Here is an 18,449-nt window from a genome sequence, read left to right as displayed (position 1 = left end):
AGTGTGCTGGAACATGCTGAGTCAGTAGCAGAGTGAAAGAACTGAAGCCGGGTCCAAATCATGTAGGGTCTTGTACACCCCTATAAGGAAATTGGATTGTATTGAATCTAAGGGGAAATCCCTGGTGGGTTAAAAAGAAGCGTAGTATACATGCTATGAATTTATATTTAAAAAATACTTTTGCTCTGATTGAAATAAAATCACCCCCTTTCTTCCCTTCTGATTCTCAAGTACAAAAAAAAGTGCAGAACATTTCCATAATGAGCATTATTTATTAAGCACTTACCATGCCTAAGTATTTTACACTGACTATCTAATTTAATCCTTATAAAAATATTGTGATGTAGGGAGTATATTTACCCTCTGAGGATGAAGAAAGACAATTTCCTATAAGTTTACATGAGTAATAAAGGGGAGATTTGAAACTGGGATGAAGCCTTAAATTTAAAGTCAAACTTTGACAACTATATCCAAATCATTTATACTGATAAGTAGCACATATCTCACATGTATCATGATAATAATATAATTTTGGTATTTAGCCAAGTGAAATAATGTGTCAGTTGCCTTCATTTCTGCTGAACTGTTAATCTTAAATAACTTAATAAAGCACTGAAATGATGCAGCAGCTTCAAAGATAAAGATTTGGTATTGCTAAGTGCAATTTTCCCCAGAATTTATCTCTAGATCATTCTCTTCCTTATTCTCTTCTGGCCCACACAATTTGTCTTCTGAGATAGTATCAAATCACCAACAAGCAGCAATTACGCTCTCACTTGGTTGCTCATAGGTAAATGAGTGCTGGATGTATATTTACCTGGTGGGGTGAGAACAATGAATCAAGAGAACTGACTCAATCTCACCCTCACACTCTTAGAGCATAACCAACCAAGCATAACAGGGAGGCTCTGCTTGTGACCTCCTTTAGAAAAACCAATCACAGTTCAGAAACTCTCAGAATAGATCATATATAAAAGACAATACAAGCACAGATACAAATAGCTACAAATAAGTTCTGTTTGAACCCAGTACAAAATGTAGAAGATCATTGGTGACAATAATCAGAGAACATGGAAATAATCAGAGAATAATAATCAGAGGAAATAATTTCAACCTCTTGAAAGAGTGCTAACCATATAAATGTGATATAAGTGGTAAGTTTTAAAGAAAATGTTGGCTCTCTTTCCTGATGTTAGTAAAAAAAAGATTTAACTGGTAGTGTATGATGGTTCTAAGTCCATCAGCCATGGGTTACTTATCTGCATGAATGTTCAACTTCATGAATTAAATATATTCTTAGATGAGATTTGTACAACTATTCAATGAGTTTAATGAGAATACAAACCCTGAAGACATTAGATAACAACTAGCAACATTAATTGGAACTTAAGTGAACTGTCTTTTGCCAAGAGCACAGTATTCTTAAATGGTCACGAGCCTGGCTGCCTCTCAAGCAACTTCTCTTCCATTTTTCAAGCCAGTAGTACACATACATCCCCATGTTCTTTATATTGCACTTTCACTTTCTGAAAGATCCTCTCAGGGACAATTAATAACGAAAGTTAATGAATAATAACAGTATTGTGAAAATGAATATTACAAATATAAAGACTGCATTGCCTTGCAAATCTTGACAGGCAGGGGAGATGCCAGAGATTGATTAAAAACAAGCAAAAAAAGTAATAGAAAAGTTCTTTCAAACTTTCAATTTTCAAATAAATTTTCAAATTTAAGTCTCAGGTCATCTACATATTCATATATGCATATAGGCATTCTGTCCAATGCAATCAAGGCCATTAATTACCTTTCTGGGTGATTTAAAACAATTTTATTCAAATGAGCATCCCCTGTACCATCTCAGGGATCAATTCTGCCATTTGTCAAATCGTGTTCACAAAATCCATGTAAAGTTTTCCACTAGCCCAATCAAATTTCCTCCTGAAGATCCATCTAATGTAGTGCATATTGAACAGCAAATGTGTTAATGCATTCAGTAGCAAGTTGGAATTATTTTTGGAACACTCATGACCCATTTTCTCCTGACTAATGTATTGATTTTCTGGGACTGCCATAACAAATTATCACAAATTGGGTGGCTTAAAAGTACAGAAATTTATTCTCTCACAGTTCTGAAGGGTAGCAATCAGAAACCAATGTGTCAGCAGGCTTGGTTCCTTCTGTAGTTTCTGAGAGACATTCCTTTTATACTTCTCTCCTAGTTTTCTGGTAACTGCCAATATGCTTAGTGTTCTGTGGCTTATGGCTACATATCTAATCTTTGTCTCCCCTTTTATATAGTTTCTCCCTCTATGTCTCCTCTTCGCTCTGTCTTCTCTTTTCATAGTGACATTTGTCATTAGACTTAGGGCCAACCTACTTAATTCAGGATGACCTCATCTTGAAATCCTTAACTAATTATACCTGCAAAGAACCATTTTCCAAATACAGTCACATTCACATTCACAGATACTGGGAGGTTAGGACTCAGGCATAAGTTTTGAGGGACCACAATTAAATGCACTGTAATTAACAGAGTAATACCATTATAACTGATACACCAGGTCTAGGTAATTTCCTTTCAATAGTCTGTTCAAAGATTAGGAGGAAAACAAAAAAAACTCTTGCATTGAATGTTCTGGGATACACAATGGTTTTATGACTACTTATGACAGTTATGTTGGGATAAAAGTACTTTTCCAGCAGCGGCAAATTTCTTTTGATACGTTCTATAAGAAATAGCTGTATGTCTTATTTCATATATATATATATATAGAGAGAGAGAGAGAGAGAGAGAGAGAGAAAGAGAGAGAGAGAGATGTGTCTAAATCTGCTAGTGTAATTTTTGTTGTTGTTATGCAAAAACATCTGTCAAGGTATCTGTAATCACCCAGAATATGCTTTTTTAAAGAAAAGAAGAGTACGAACAAGGAATAACAACATAACCATGCCCGAGGATAACAATACATTAGCAAGCTGGAAATATGAATGGAAATGAAAATAATCAGTGGTCTCAGGAATCAGATAGTTCATTAGAGAAAGACAAACAGCCAAAAACATCTTTGTATTGGATACTTTTTTCAATGGATATTTATTTTGTACCACTTTAAATCTTCGTGGCCTCACCTCTTAGTCTATCCATTGCTCTGGCAACTAGCTTACATAGGCTTACACAGTTTTGGAGCCAGTGCATGCCTGCTTCCTGCCTAGGGGTTCCTTTGGTGTTCTGACTGATGGGTACCTCTGGGAATGCTGTCAGCAATCACTTATGAACAAGCTGGAACTGCTAGACACTTAATGCTCCATGGGGAAATGCTTGACCAATGGGGAACAGGAATCAAGTAATAAAACTTTCTCCCCCTTTTTCATTGAGCAGATATTTCTGAGACAAATTTTAAAATCCCTCTAGGAATCTCCTTGACCTGCTTGCCAGGTCAAGCAACAGAGTGACTATAGCTGTGGCCAGCTTGAAAACATAGCTTTGTATTGGCTGTTTCACTTCCCTAATCTCAGTCTTTTTCCCTGGCATCAAATTCTCAAATTTCTTAACAATAGCTTTGACTCAGGTTTCACATTCAGGGAAACCCAGATTAAGACACTTACATTTATCTTTTTATGTAGCTTATGAAATGAGTTACATTATTTTAAAATCACTACCTGATTGTATATTAAAACAAACCTAGATTTTCAAAATAATCAGCTTTGCCAGAAACCCATGTGCATAGATTAAAATAATAAAGTTTTATTCTAGCTCAATTTTGGCCCTGAATATTTCATCAAAAGTAGCTATATTGTGTTATGTGAACAGAAGTTGTTCTAAGAAATTGAAGTTAAAATAATTAAAATACCCTTTTAATTAAATGTTCACCCTCTTCTTTATCCAATTTTATATTGTTTGATAAGTTACATTAATTTTTGTGTTATGCATTTACTCTTGGATGACAGGAAAAGGAAATAAAATATATGGTATGATAACAAGTGCTATATTTTATATTGTGAGAAAGTCTATTTATATCATAGTGATTCAGTAAATATTTTGTAGTAGGTATTGTGCTAGGTATTGAGAATGCAATGGTAAGTATGACACAGTTCCTGCTCTTAAGAAACAGTATAGTACTGCAATCAATCAAGTAAACAAGACTCTATGAGTGCATGTGACTGTCAACTAAACAAGATTTAGTGGTACAATGACTATTTGGTACAAGCCATAGCCTTTAAACTGAGAGGTGAAAGTTCTGATGAACTTAGTATTTTAAAAAATCATTAACAAGATAAAAGTAAATAATTTTCTTCTTAAAAACTTGCGACCGGGCGTGGTGGCTCATGCCTGTTATTCTAGCACTTTGGGAGGCCGAGGAGGGTGGATCACCTGAGGTCAGAAGTTCAAGACAACCCTGGCCAACATGGTGAAACCCATCTCTACTGAAAATACAAAAATTAGGGGGGCGTGGTGGCGGGCATCTGTAATCCCAGCTACTCAGGAGGCTGAGGCAGGAGAATAGCATGAACCCAGGAGGTAGAAGTTGTAGCAAACTGGAGATCGCGCCACTGCACTCCAGCCTGGGTGACACAGCAGGATGTCATCTCAAAACAACAACAACAACAACAAAACTTTCAACATACTCAAAGACAAGGTACTTAACCTGAGCATTTAATTGTATTGAATTAAAAGGCTCAGGCATGGAGTTTAAGAAAGATCACAGTCAGATTTCTTGTGTAAATCAGAGCCCAATAGGAGAGATAAGACTTTGCATATTTAATTCTTTGTGAGCTGATGTTTTTTCCTAATTCTTTAATTCTTTCTTCTTGCTTAATTACTTTTTTTTGGCAACTTCTAACATTTAATTTCAAAAAGGATTATGCCTAGTAAAGTCTATCACCACGGAATATGATCTGAATTAAAAAAAAAAAACATTAACTTCCCTACATTTCATGGCTTATGAAGACTTGTCCCCATTTTTTTCATTTTCTGTTTTACAATAACCTTATTACTTTTGCCATGTAGTCATTTTGCTGCATAAGGTTTAACTAATTCCCATGATAATTGAGTCTATTTTTCCTTATGAGCCTGATATATTTAATATTTTATGTAAAATAGTTATTAGAAAGTTCTTGTTTTTCTAAGATTTTCACATTTTCTAATTTGCAAATTGGTATCTCCTTGATATTTCTTCTGTCGTACTATAATTTTAAAGAAACTTGTATGTTTTAACAGGTCTATGAATGTCCACAGGATAAGAACAGAAGCTTGAATACTTCTGGTCTTTCTCTCATCTATAAGGGAAAAGGAAAAGCTAATTTGATTGTTAACATCCTATGATTGAATCTTTTTCTATTGTTTCTGAAGGATATTGAGCCTCAGTGGCAGAAAACTACTTCCTCTTTGACCTGCCAATGCTCACATTTTCCTCTGGTCTTTGTCAAAAACCAGATATCTGCCTTTCTCTCCGTGTCTCTCTCTCCTTTTCCTTTCTCCCTTTTTCCTTTCCTCACTCCCTCCTACCTTCTTTGACCAGAAGCAAGAAATCAAGCCAGCCTTTGCTACAAGCTCTCTCTCTGTTAATGTCAGAAGAAGTAAAATTTAAAAGTTTAACTTCAGGCCTAAGCCATGTTCTACAAGTCAATTTTTCTCCAGACAAATCTGCATTGGGATGTGTTAAGCAACTTTTTATCCTATGTAGCTGCAATTTTTTTGAATATATTCTTTATTTGACAGAAATCTGAAGAGGATAAGACATAGGCCCTCAATATCTAACACAGTATGATTAAAAAAGTAGTTTCATTCATTTGATAAAAGTAACCTGCAGTGAACAAAAAAATTTTTTTGAATGTTTCTTCCATGCCCATACCTGTGCTACGCATAGTGGAATTAGCAAAACTTATGATATCATCCAAAACTTGAGGTTTATAATCTCATTTGTAAAGTGAAGGCATACACCACTGGAATGACAGAAGAACATGAAGGCTGATGCTGAACTGGAATTAGGGGGAGTTTCTCACTACAGTGAAGTTTCTGCTGGGCCTTGGAAAAATAATCTGGATGAGTAACTGGATAATTAGGTTGGAAAGGTGGCTTGACTTTCGTTTAAAATGCAAATGAACTTTCTCTTTCAAAAGAAAGTTTTATTGACTTTGAAATATTAAGTATGTAACATGTGATCACAAAAAGAAATACATGAAATATTATTGACTTTTTCCATTGGTTAACACTTAATTGACTCTTTGGGGAAAATATTTTAAGTTAATGTTAAGAAATCAACTCCACTATTTTTGCACACATCAGACATTTCAAATGACATTAATTAATCATTAACTTGTTAAAATTACTCTAGAAATGTAATATAGTACAGAATGATCTTTAAGAATGTTAATTGTGTAATATCTTAAAGAAAATTAAGGATAGAAAAGTCTCACCATTTAATGTGTTCTCTAGTGTAAAGCAAGTATGAAATTATAACCTAATTTTCTGGGTCACTGTATAATCTGTCTGTCTCTAAGAGATCAGTTATTTATATTGAGGAAATAAATATTTTTTTGTCTCAAAAATAATAATCAATGTGGATTAAGTAGTAGAAAAAGTTCTATTAATATTACTCCTGTGTTACATGAAATTGTTTGATAACTAAAAGTAAGCTGTATGAACCCCACCTGAATTAACAGGCCAAGCGATTGCTTTCCTGTTTGTCAATTTTCTTTATTAGAAGAGTATTTGGGGTCGCAAAGGAATTTAAAAAACAAAGAGTACAAGTTACTCTTCTTTTCAAGGATAAATTGGCTTTGCTGAATGTTTTCATACAAGAGCAAATGTTCTTCATTATTTCTCTTAATATGTAAATTTTTTCTAGCATTTTGGAGGTCTTTGACTTTTGCTACACATTAAAATCACATTGAGAGATTGTAAATTGAATACCCAAGCTGCACCCTAGACTAATTAAATCAGAATCTCTGTACATAGGACCAAGGCACCACTACTTTTTGAAGTTTCCCAGTGGGTCTAATATACATCCAAATTTGAAGACTAGTCGTTTGAGAATGCAAGGTCTCCCTCACTGACCGGCATTTTAGGACAGGAGTTCTCAACAGTGTCTCTTAGGGTGTTTTTAATATTATAGATGCTTTTCGATCTTACCCCAAAATAGCACATAAACATTTCATGCATATGTGGGATAACTATTAATAATATAAAGTATAAACCAATCATTTTTCTAGAGATACATATAAAAAAGGTCATCTCCTCTCAATTGAAACAAAGATTTTCTCTATTATTGAGAAGCAATTTACCTAGTTTAATTTCTTGTATGCCCTGAGGACACTGCTTTCTCTAAGCCACGGACATCAGAGATTTGCTTTCCTCCCCTAAAACTGTGAACCTTCAAAGGTGGAAATACACTAATGTGGTTACCAAAGTGGGCTTCACTGTGAGATACACCTTGATTAGTACGACCTTCATATTCCCTTCAGCATGCCTAAACTTTAGACAAATATCTTTCTATTGGCCCTGATCTTCTTTTTTCTTAGAGCATCTACTTTAGAAAACTCACAATTGTCCATTCTTTCTTTGCCCCTTTGTAATATATGTAAATCTTCTCTCAGACTCTTGATGTCTTAGAACCACAGAAATGTCTTTTTCAAGGGCCTGGTACTCATTTTCCTGAAATAAAAAACATTGAACAAGGCAGCACCCCTGTTTCCCAGTCTCTGTGGGAGGATAGGAGTCTAATTTCTACGGGCACCAATTAGCAAATGGAGATCACAGAGAAAAACATTTGCAACTCAGGAATAACTAAATATGCTCAACACATCCCATTGTCAACCTCTCCCTCCCTTCCCTAAATATCTCCAGTACTTTTCCACTATCTCATCTCAGTATTTAAAATGCTCCTACTTTTTTTTCCAGGGAAGTTTAGTCTCTTGCCCTGACTGCAATAGTCTTGAATAAAGTCTTTCTTGCCTGTTGAACTTTGTTCAGTGCAATTTTTACTTTGATAACCTGCATTTCATACCTACCCTGCCACTGTCACTTACTAGTAGTGAGACCAATGAGCAAAGTGTTTCAACTCTCTAAACCTTCTCCAGTTAAAAAAAAAAAAAAAAAAAAAAAAAAAAAAAAAAATTCTCGTCACCTCGTAGGATTGTTCTGAGAATAAATTGTATAAATTAATATTCTTAGCAGTTTGGTTAAGGTCATGTAATCCTCATAATCCAAGGCAGGTAAAGGCAAGAAGATTCAAAATCTGGGTATTTTCAGAAGAAAAATGAAGCATTGGCAGGACAAAAATAGCATATCATTAGCCGTTATTAATGTTGTTACTACATTATTATTATTACTGCCAGTGGGGAGCAGTTATTTCCCCAAACTGAATAGCACTTCTCCTCTCTATCAAAACATTTCATTACTGTAAAGGTAAACTGAGGCTGGAGCCTAACCGGGAACGAAGACACAAGGGAAATGGCAGTGAAAATAGCCTTTATTAGGACTCGCGGGCGAGGTTCCTCGGTCCAAAGGTGCGGTCCGAGGAAGTCGCGCTGAGGGAGGAGGGTAGGGGCTTTTTATAGCCCAAGAGGTAAGGAAGCTGGTTGTACAAACAGGGCCTGGGGGGTCTTGAAACTATTAGGGCAGGAGTCGAGTAAGGGTCATGAGGAAGGGGTCTTTGGAAACTGTTAACCAAAACTGCTGTTTACCAACTTGTGGAATGCAGGTGAGCTGCAGGTCATGGGGGAGTGTGGTTGCCCAGCCAGAACCTATGACGTATGCAAGTCTGTGGGTGTGTTCAAAGAGGAGGTGAAGTCTCGAACAAAGGGCCTGCCATGCCGGGTGGAGCCGCCATGTCGGGTCTAGATCCCTGCCTAACAATTACTTTGTTTAAGTTAATCATTTAACCATATGTACAGGAGACACCATAAAATCAACCATAAATGGCTTTCTAGCTATCTAAGGCTCTACTACATTGCAGCAAGTAGTTCAAAAATTCAAAGTGACTGAAGATTCAGTTGCATTTTTTGATTCAATAGTGCATACTTGGAAATGTGCAAAGGAAACGATCTTGCACAAGTCAAAATCTCTTTGTTCAAACATTGCTTTTGTTGGTCACTATCCATGTGTGCTTGGAAAAGTTACTTAAATACTCTTAGTTTCATAGGCTCCATCTGTAAAAAGATCGAGTTGTAACAAATTATATGTATTAATTTTATGTATACTACCTTAGTAGCTTTGGTTCTGTCATTTTAGGAAGCATTCACATTTTCCAAAGAGGTCAGATGCAAAGCCATATTCAAAAGCAAATTGTTTTAATATTTTTAGTTTAAATAATTCATAAAATCAGTCATAGGTAAATGTCTTTTGATTAACTATTTTTTATTCTTATCTATCTTATTTTATGAAAGTCACATTATCTTTTTCTATAAATTTGAGGAGCAGTAGTTCTCTATACCTTAGAAAACTTGGCAGGCTGTAGTTTCTTGTTATTATTCTGCTGTGTTTTATCTCCTTGATCAACATTTCCTATTGCTTTCATCAGAATCACTGAAGTATTTGCTGGTGTCTAGTCAGATGATGAAATAAGATAATCATCGAGGTGATGGCAGACTAAAAACAGTTATTTGTTCAAACTAAATATAGAGTAAATCAAATATTAAAAGTTTTCATTAGAGATTTTTGTCAATGTATGATAGAACCTTCACTAAATTAACCACTTATATTTTTAATTCAATAATTATTTCCTGAGTGCATATGATGTGCTTGAAACTAGAAAAAGCATAGTTCTTATAAACCTCATGGTGCTTGTTAACTAATGGGGAGGCAGAGAGTAGAGTGAAATAAAGCACAGGTGATTACTTAATTGCAATTGTAATAAATAATATAGGGATCTACCTTAGAATTCAATGAAATTATTTTTAAAAATCCCTAAACAGTTAAGCATAGCAAAAAGACTTCTTTGAGGAAATTACACTTAAATTTCAGAGCTAGGTAATTACAATCACACATGCACACACACAGATGCACACAAACACACACAATGGTATGTTTCTTTGATTTTAAGTTTAAATGAGTATTGAGTTGCCACGTTCTTTCAAGTGTGAGAGGCTCTACGAGGTATTTTAAAAATATTCCTTTACTCAAGTAATTTATTATCTAATCAAAAAATAAAGAAAGCCTATTTGAGACATACATTATTGACATACATAATTTCAAAACAGTGTGTTACTAGGTGTCAAAATATTTAATAGTATGGGCAAGAAGTGTAGTTCATTCCAGAAAAGGGACAGTAACAATCTTATGGTGTGAGTAGAAGAGAAAGTAGTCGTGGAGAATCAATTGGATATTGATTACTGGTCAAAATGACACAGGAGAGTTCCCTTATCTCCCTTGAAGGGCATGCTACAGGGGTATGGATCACTCCTTTGGGCCCTGCTGCTGGAACTCCTAGAAGGAGCATGTAGATAGGCAAGTGCAGAGGCTGTGGGGAGTGCTTTTGGGCTCCAGCCCCATGGCAGCATATAGGACTCCTGAAGTCCAAAATGGGAGTGTGTTACACTGTGGTCTTTCAACTGCATCATCTACAGACGGCTTGTGCTAACTCAATAGACCCTCTGCCTTATCGCAAGGACAGGGGGCCAGTGTGACTGTTGAGTTCTTGCCCAGTGTGCTGGAAAAATCAGATCACACGTGGGCTGGAAGGTTGAGTGCAAGGTTTGATCGAGTGGTGGAGGTGGCTCTCAGCGAGATGGACGGAAAGCCAAAAGTGGGGATGGAGTGGGAAGGTGGTATTCCCCTGGAGGCAGGCCACCCAGCAACCCGACTCTTCTCTGACCGCCCCTGGACAAACTCTCCTTGGTGTCCAGATGTTCTTCTTCTCTCTTTCTCTCCCATGGCACCCCACTGCTCTCTGCCGCTCTGTTCTTCCACTCCTCTTGATGTTCAGCGACTGTGTCTGTGTCCGCTAAGGTCTAGGGTTTTTATAGGCACAAGATAGGGAGAATGGCTGGTCAGAGTGGCATTGGACAATGCCACATTTGGGCAGGAAAACAGGAATGTCTGTTCTCACTTAGGTCCATGGGCACAGGCCTGAGGGTGGAGGCCTCACCAGGGACCCCACCCTTCTCTACCCAGCACTTCCCTGCCCCCCTCCTGCATCAAAAAGAGTGAAAGATTTTTAGTAGGGATTATAGCTAAAGTAAAAATTTGTTTTGGAATCAGCTATAAATAAGAAATAGTTCACAGGGGTTACTGATCTGAGCAATTTCATTATGAAACTTCATAGGCATAAAATTAAGAATCAATTGATGCTTGAGTAGTTCAGGCAAAGCTCCACAAATTCTTAACCTGTTCTCAAATCATTATAATACATTTTATCCTACATTATAGTCAAAACAGAAGGCATCAGTAGAGAGAGACTTTGTGTGGTAAATAGATGAGATATTAACTTTCTCAGCAATCTGTTGTTATTCTCTTTTTATAAAACATTTAAAAATGGTATGTGAAAGGGGGAAAATATGCACTTAGAAAGGGCAAGTGCTTGTTGAAACAGCACAATGAATACTTGTTGAGTTGCCAACTTTTGCCCTTTACCAAAAGTAGCCTTTAGAAATACAAAGCTTTGAATAAATAGTGTACTCTTAGATTTCTGTAAAGTAGTTCCAAGCCTCAAATGAGAGTGAAGGTGTGTGTAAGAAGACAGAAATGCAAGGAATGACTACTGAGGGAAAAGATAATTTATGTAACTAAGAATAGCAGAGCTTCAGACGCCTTGCAATGTGAAGCTATAGTTTATCATCCTACTCAGTTGAGGTAATTCTCTTTACTTGGGTGTTTTAGAATCAATTTTGTCTGTCAGTTAATATGAGAGAAATTAAATTATTATTACAATAAATAACCTCTTTGCTTTTTCTTCTCCAATATTACATGCCCAATAAACTACCATTTCCAAAATGACATGCCTTTTTTGATATAAAGCATATGACTTCACTTCAATTACAGTGAAATATTAGAAGAAAATCATAGCAGGCTCTTGTTATCACATTTACTTATTTACTTTATTTCTGTCCATATATGTTACCTCTCTTCCAATTACAATCATGAACTGGCTATGCCTAGATTTTAAAGCATGTGTGTAGAAATCCATCCATTCTTACTGGTTTAAGAAGACACTCTTCTAAACATTTGCCCTCCTTTCCTAAATATTTTCCTCTTTAGTTTAGCCTTCCCAAATTATACAAATATCTCACATTTAATATTTAAAAAAATTCTCTGTTGATTTCACATTTCCCTGACAGCAGGTGCTCTAGTTTCCTATGATGCTTTAGAATTGAAATACTCAAATAAATCTCTGTATTCACTGTGTTCACATCCTAATCTCACATTTTGTCTTGACAGTCTAAGCAGTAGAAGCAGGATTCTGTCTCCACTATTCAATGGAAATGACTCTCATCAAGGCTTCCAGTGACTTAGATTTCTGAAAACAGTGGTCAACTCTCAGGCATTATCTTACTCATTTGATGTCTCTTATTTTGAAATACTTTCTTACCTAGACTCCCAGGTGAGCATTCTCTTGAAATTTGTTTATGCCATTGGCCAGTTCTTCTGTCTTCTTTGTTGGTTCTTCCTACTTCTAGGGAAAAGAAAAGAAAAGAAAACCCCAAAAAAACACACAATTTATTTCATGCCATTTTAAAGAATATTTATATGAATACTAAACTAGAATTTAACGAGATAAAATTCACACGCTGAAATATAATTAAAAATATATATAGGGCATGTAAAAATGAGAAAATGCAACCCATAATGATAAGATAATCACCTAAAACTAACCCAGAACAGATTCAGATGTTGGAATTAGCAGACAAGAACATTAGTACATCTATTAAAACTGTACACCTGAGGCAGGCATGGTGGCTCACACCTGTAATCCCAGCACTTTGGGCAACCAAGGTGGGAGGATCGCCTGAGATCAGGAGTTTGAGACCAGCCTAAGCAATATAGTGAGACCCCCATCTCCATAAAAAGTAAAAAGTAAAACTGCAATTTCCAGTGGAACAATTGAGTACAGAATGGAATATTTTTTAAAAATATTATTTAATTTCCATAAATAAAATATTTACTATGAACACAAAAAAATGCAATGGGTAATATTAACAACAGATTAGACAAGGAAGAAGGAAAGATTAGTTAACTTGAACATATAGCAATAGTAACTGCAAATAAACTATTTAGCAATTAATAAAAAAAAAGCGAACAGAGCTCTAATGAACTGTAGGACAACTTCAAGTAGAATAATACATGTGTAAGCAGAGTCCCTGAAGGAGAGAAAGAGAAGAGGCAGAGAAATATTTAAAGAAATAATGGCCTGATTTTTGAACACTTTTATGAAAACAATAGTCACAGTTCCAATAAGTCCAACGAATTCCACGCACAAAAATCTTGAAAAGCATTTACACCAACATGTATAATAATCAAATCATTTAAAACCACTGATAACAAAATTTTATGAGCAACCAGAGGAAAGCATATTTTATTCAGAGAAACAAAGATATGGATGTTAGTTGAATTTCCCATTAAAAACAATGAAAGTGAAAACATAGGGAATATTGTAAATTAGAGAATAAATAAACAAAAGCTGTCAACTTCAAATTATGTTGCCAGTGAAACATTCCCAAATGAAGATGAACAAAGACCTTATCAGACAAACAAAAGTTGAGAGACTTAACCACCAACGGAAAAACTCCAGTTATAATCAGAAATGATAACACTGGATTTATAAAAACATCCAAACAATAACACAGCAAAAAGTAACAAAAAAAAAAACCCCAAAGAATTACTATATACTGTCTACAAGAAATTCACTTTAAGTATAATAACAAAAGTAGCTTAAAAGTGAAAAGATAAAAAAACAGCATTGGAGAATATAACATATTTTATCCCGAAATATATTTCTTTTACATACATTGAGATGGCCATTCAGAGAGCCAGCTCACAGAAATAACTCTGCAAAGCTGATTTTTTGGTGTGAGAGATTTGCATCTGTAGAGAAAATGTTCGTTGATACAGCCAGGTCTTCTCTTGTGCATCTAGGAAAGGTTAACTGAGAGATTGTCATCTTTGAAGATCTGAAAGAAACATTTACCATTCTCTCTGAGGACTTCCTCCTTTGAGGTTTCACTTACACAACAAGACCACTTTTACTAGCCAAGTCTCCTCTCTCTCCTATAATGTATCTTGTCGTTAATAACCTGATTTACCACCATATCCTGTTTTGGGCTATGTTTGGAGCCAGCATTATTAATGTAACCCTCAAGATGGTATATAAGCTTCTGTACCCAGTTGAGAGGTTATAATAATCACTCTGTGATTGTCCCCAGTATACACATTAATACATTTGCGTGCCTTTTCTCCAATTAATGTGCCTTTTGGGAGTTGATTTTTCAGTAAACATTTGGAGGATGGAAGAAAAGTTTTCTCTTGGCTCCTACAACATGTTATCACTTATCAAAGGACAGCTGGGATGACTATAATACTATTAAACTTATGCAAATTATATTCAGAGAAAAAATACTACTGAAGATAAAGAGCAACATTTCATAATAAAAAGGTTTGAATTAATCAAGAGAACATAAAAATCTCAATGTAACATTCAATAAAAAGAGTCAAACTCTGAAAGATTTGAAGAGATTTATTCTGAAAAAAATATGAAGACCAACGGACTGTAACACAGCACTGCTGGGTGCTGAGAACATGTGCCCAAGAAGATTGGGCTACAGTTTGGTTTTATATATTCCGGGGAAACATGAGACATCAATCAATACATGTAAGATGTACATTGGTTTAATCCAGAAAGGTAGAAAACTCGAAGCAGAGGCTTCCAGGTCATAGGCGGATTCAAAGATTTTCTCATTGATAATTGGTTTAAAGAGTTATTATCTAAAGACCCCAAATCAATAGGAGAAAGTAGTGTCTGGGTTAAGATAAGGAGTTGTGGAGAAACAAGGTTTTATTATGTGGATGAACCCTCAAGGCAGCAGATTTCAGAGCTCTTATCAGTCCTAAAAATGTACAAGACACCTCCCAGTAGGGGTGTGTTGACAACTCATACAGCTGGGTGCCCCTCTGAGATGAAGCTTCCAGAGGAAGGATCAGGCAGCAACATCTGCTCTTCTGCCACATTGGCTGTTCTACAGCCCCCCCCCCCCCCCCCCCGCCGCTGGTGATATCCAGGCAAACAGGATCTGGAGTGGACCTCGAGCAAACTCCAACAGACCTGCAGCTGAGGGTCCTGACTGTTAGAAGGAAAACTAACAAACAGAAAGGACATCCACACCAAAACCCCATCTGTACGTTACCATTATCAAAGACCAAAGGTAGCTAAAACCACAAAGATGGGCAGAAACCAGAGCAGAAAAGCTGAAAATTCTAAAAACCAGAGCGTGTCTACTCCTCCAAAGGAATGCAGCTCCTCGCCAGCAATGGAGCAAAGCTAGACCGAGAATGACTTTGACGAGTTGAGAGAAGACAGCTTCAGATGATCAGTAATAACACACTTCTCCAAGCTAAAGGAGGATGTTTGAACCCATTGCAAAGAAGCTAAAAACCTTGAAAAAAGATTAGTCAAATGGCTAACTAGAATAAACCACATAGAGAAGTCCTTAAATGACCTGATGGAGCTGAAAACCATTGCACAAGAACTACGTGATGCATGTAAAAGTTTCAATAGCCAGGCGCGGTGGCTCAAGCCTATAATCCCAGCACTTTGGGAGGCTGAGACGGGCGGATCACGAGGTCAGGAGATCGAGACCATCCTGGCTAACACTGTGAAACCCCGTCCCTACTAAAAAAATACAAAAAACTAGCCAGGCGAGATGGCGGGCGCCTGTAGTCCCAGCTACTCGGGAGGCTGAGGCAGGAGAATACTTGAACCCGGGAGGCGGAGCTTGCAGTGAGCTGAGATCCGGCCGCTGCACTCCAACCTGGGCGACAGAGCAAGACTCCATCTCAAAAAAAAAAAAAAAAGTTTCAGTAGCCGACTTGATCAAGTGGAAGAAAGGGTATCAGTGATTGAAGATCAAATGAATGAAATGAAGTGAGCAGAGAAGTTTAGAGAAAAAGAGTAAAAAGAAATGAACAAAGCCTCCAAGAAATATGGTACTATGTGAAAAGACCAAATCTATGTCTGATTGGTGTACCTGAAAGTGATGGGGAGAATGGAATCAAGTTGGAAAACACTCTGCAGGATATTATCCAGGAGAATTTCCCCAACCTAGCAAGGCAGACCAACATTCAAATTCAGGAAATATAGAGAACTCCACAAAGATACTCCTCAAGAAGAGCAACTCAAAGACACATAATTGTCAGAGTCACCAAAGTTGAAATGAAGGAAAAATTGTTAAGGGCAGCCAGAGAGAAAGGTTGGATTACCCACAAAGGGAAGCCCATCAGACTAACAGCAGATCTTTTGACAGAAGCTCTACAAGCCAGAAGAGAATGGGGGCCAATATTCGACCTTCTTAAAGAAAAGAATTTTCAACCCAGAAATTCATGTCCAGTCAAACTAAGCTTCATAAGTGAAAGAGAAATACAATCCTTTACAGATAAAACAAATGCTGAGAGATTTTGTCACCACCAGACCTGCCTTACAAGAATTCCTGAAGGAAGTACTAAACATGGAAAGGAACAACTGGTACTGGCCACTGCAAAAACATGCCAAATTGTAAAGACCATCAATGCTAGGAACAAACTGCATCAATTAACGAGCAAAATAACCAGCTAACATCATAATGACAGGATCAAATTCACACATAATAATATTAACCTTAAATGTAAATGGGCTAAATGTTCCAATTAAAAGACACAGACTGGCAAATTGGATAAAGAGTCAAGACACATCAGTGTGCTATATTCAGGAGACCATCTCACGTTCAGCAACACACACAGGCATAAAATAAAGGGATGGAGGAAGATCTACCAAGCAAATAGAAACAAACAAACAAACAAAAAAAGCAAGAGTTGCAATTCTAGTCTCTGATAAAACAGACTTTAAACCAACAAAGATCAAAAAAGACAAAGAAGGCCATAATGGTAAAGGGTTCAATTCAACAAGAAGAGCTAACTATCCTAAATATATATGCACCCAATACAGGAGCACCCAGATTCATAAAGCAAGTCCTTAGAGGCCTAAAAAGAGACTTAGACTTCCACACAATAATAATGGGAGACTTTAACACCTCACTGTCAACATTAGACAGATCAACAACACAGAAAGTTAACAAGGATATCCAGGAATTGAACTCAGCTCTGTAGCAAGCAGACCTAATAGACATCTACAGAACTCTCCACCCTAAATCAACAGAATATACATTCTTCTCAGCACCCCATCACACTTATTCCCAAATTGACCACATAGTTGGAAGTAAAACACTCCTCAGCAAATGTAAAAGAACAGAAATTATAACAAACTGTCTCTCAGACCACAGTGCAATCAAACTAGAACTCAGGACTAAGAAACTCACTCAAAAACCACTAAATTATATGGAAACTGAACAATCTGCTCCTGAATGACTACTGGGTACATAACGAAATGAAGGCAGAAATAAAGATGTTCTTTGAAACCAATGAGAACAAAGACACAATATGCCAGAATCTCTGGGGCACATTTAAAGCAGTGTGTAGAGGGAAATTTATAACTCTAAATGCCCACAAGAGAAAGCAGGAAAGATCTAAAATTGACACCCTCACATTACAATTAAAAGAACTAGAGAGGCAAGAGCAAACACATTCAGAAGCTAGCAGAAGGCAAGAAATAACTAAGATCAGAGCAGAACTGAAGGAGATAGAGACACAAAAAAAAAAACCCTTCAAAAAAATCAATGAATCCAGGAGATGTTTTTTTGAAAAGATCAACAAAGTACTGAGACCATTAGCAAGACTAATAAAGAAGAAAAGAGAGAAGAATCAAATAGACTCAATAAAAAATGATAAAGGGGATACCACCACCAATCCCAAAGAAATACAAACTACCATCAGAAAGTACTATAAATACCTCTACACAAATAAACTAGAAAATCTAGAAAAAATGGATAAATTCCTGAACACATACACCCTCCAAGACTAAACGAGGAAGAAGTTGATTCCCTAAATAGACTGATAACAGGTTCTGAAATTGAGGCAATAATTAATAGCTTACCAACCAAAAAAAAAAAGTCCAGGACCAGATGGATTCACAGCCGAATTCTACAAGAGGTACAAAGAGGAGCTGGTATCATTCCTTCTGAAACTATTCCAATCAATAGAAAAAGAGGCAATCCTCCCTAACTCATTTTATGAGGCCAGCCTCATCCTGATACCAAAGCCTGGCAGAGACACAACAAAAAAAGAGAATTTTAAACCATTATCCCTGATGAATATTGATGCAAAAATCCTCAATAAAATACTGGCAAACAAAATCCAGCAGCACATCAAGAAGCTT

This window comes from Rhinopithecus roxellana, chromosome 11, assembly GCF_007565055.1.
Source record: "Rhinopithecus roxellana isolate Shanxi Qingling chromosome 11, ASM756505v1, whole genome shotgun sequence".
Classification (NCBI taxonomy): Eukaryota; Metazoa; Chordata; class Mammalia; order Primates; family Cercopithecidae; genus Rhinopithecus; species Rhinopithecus roxellana.
The sequence above is the reverse complement of the archived record's forward strand: the minus strand, read 5'-3'. Positions refer to the sequence as shown.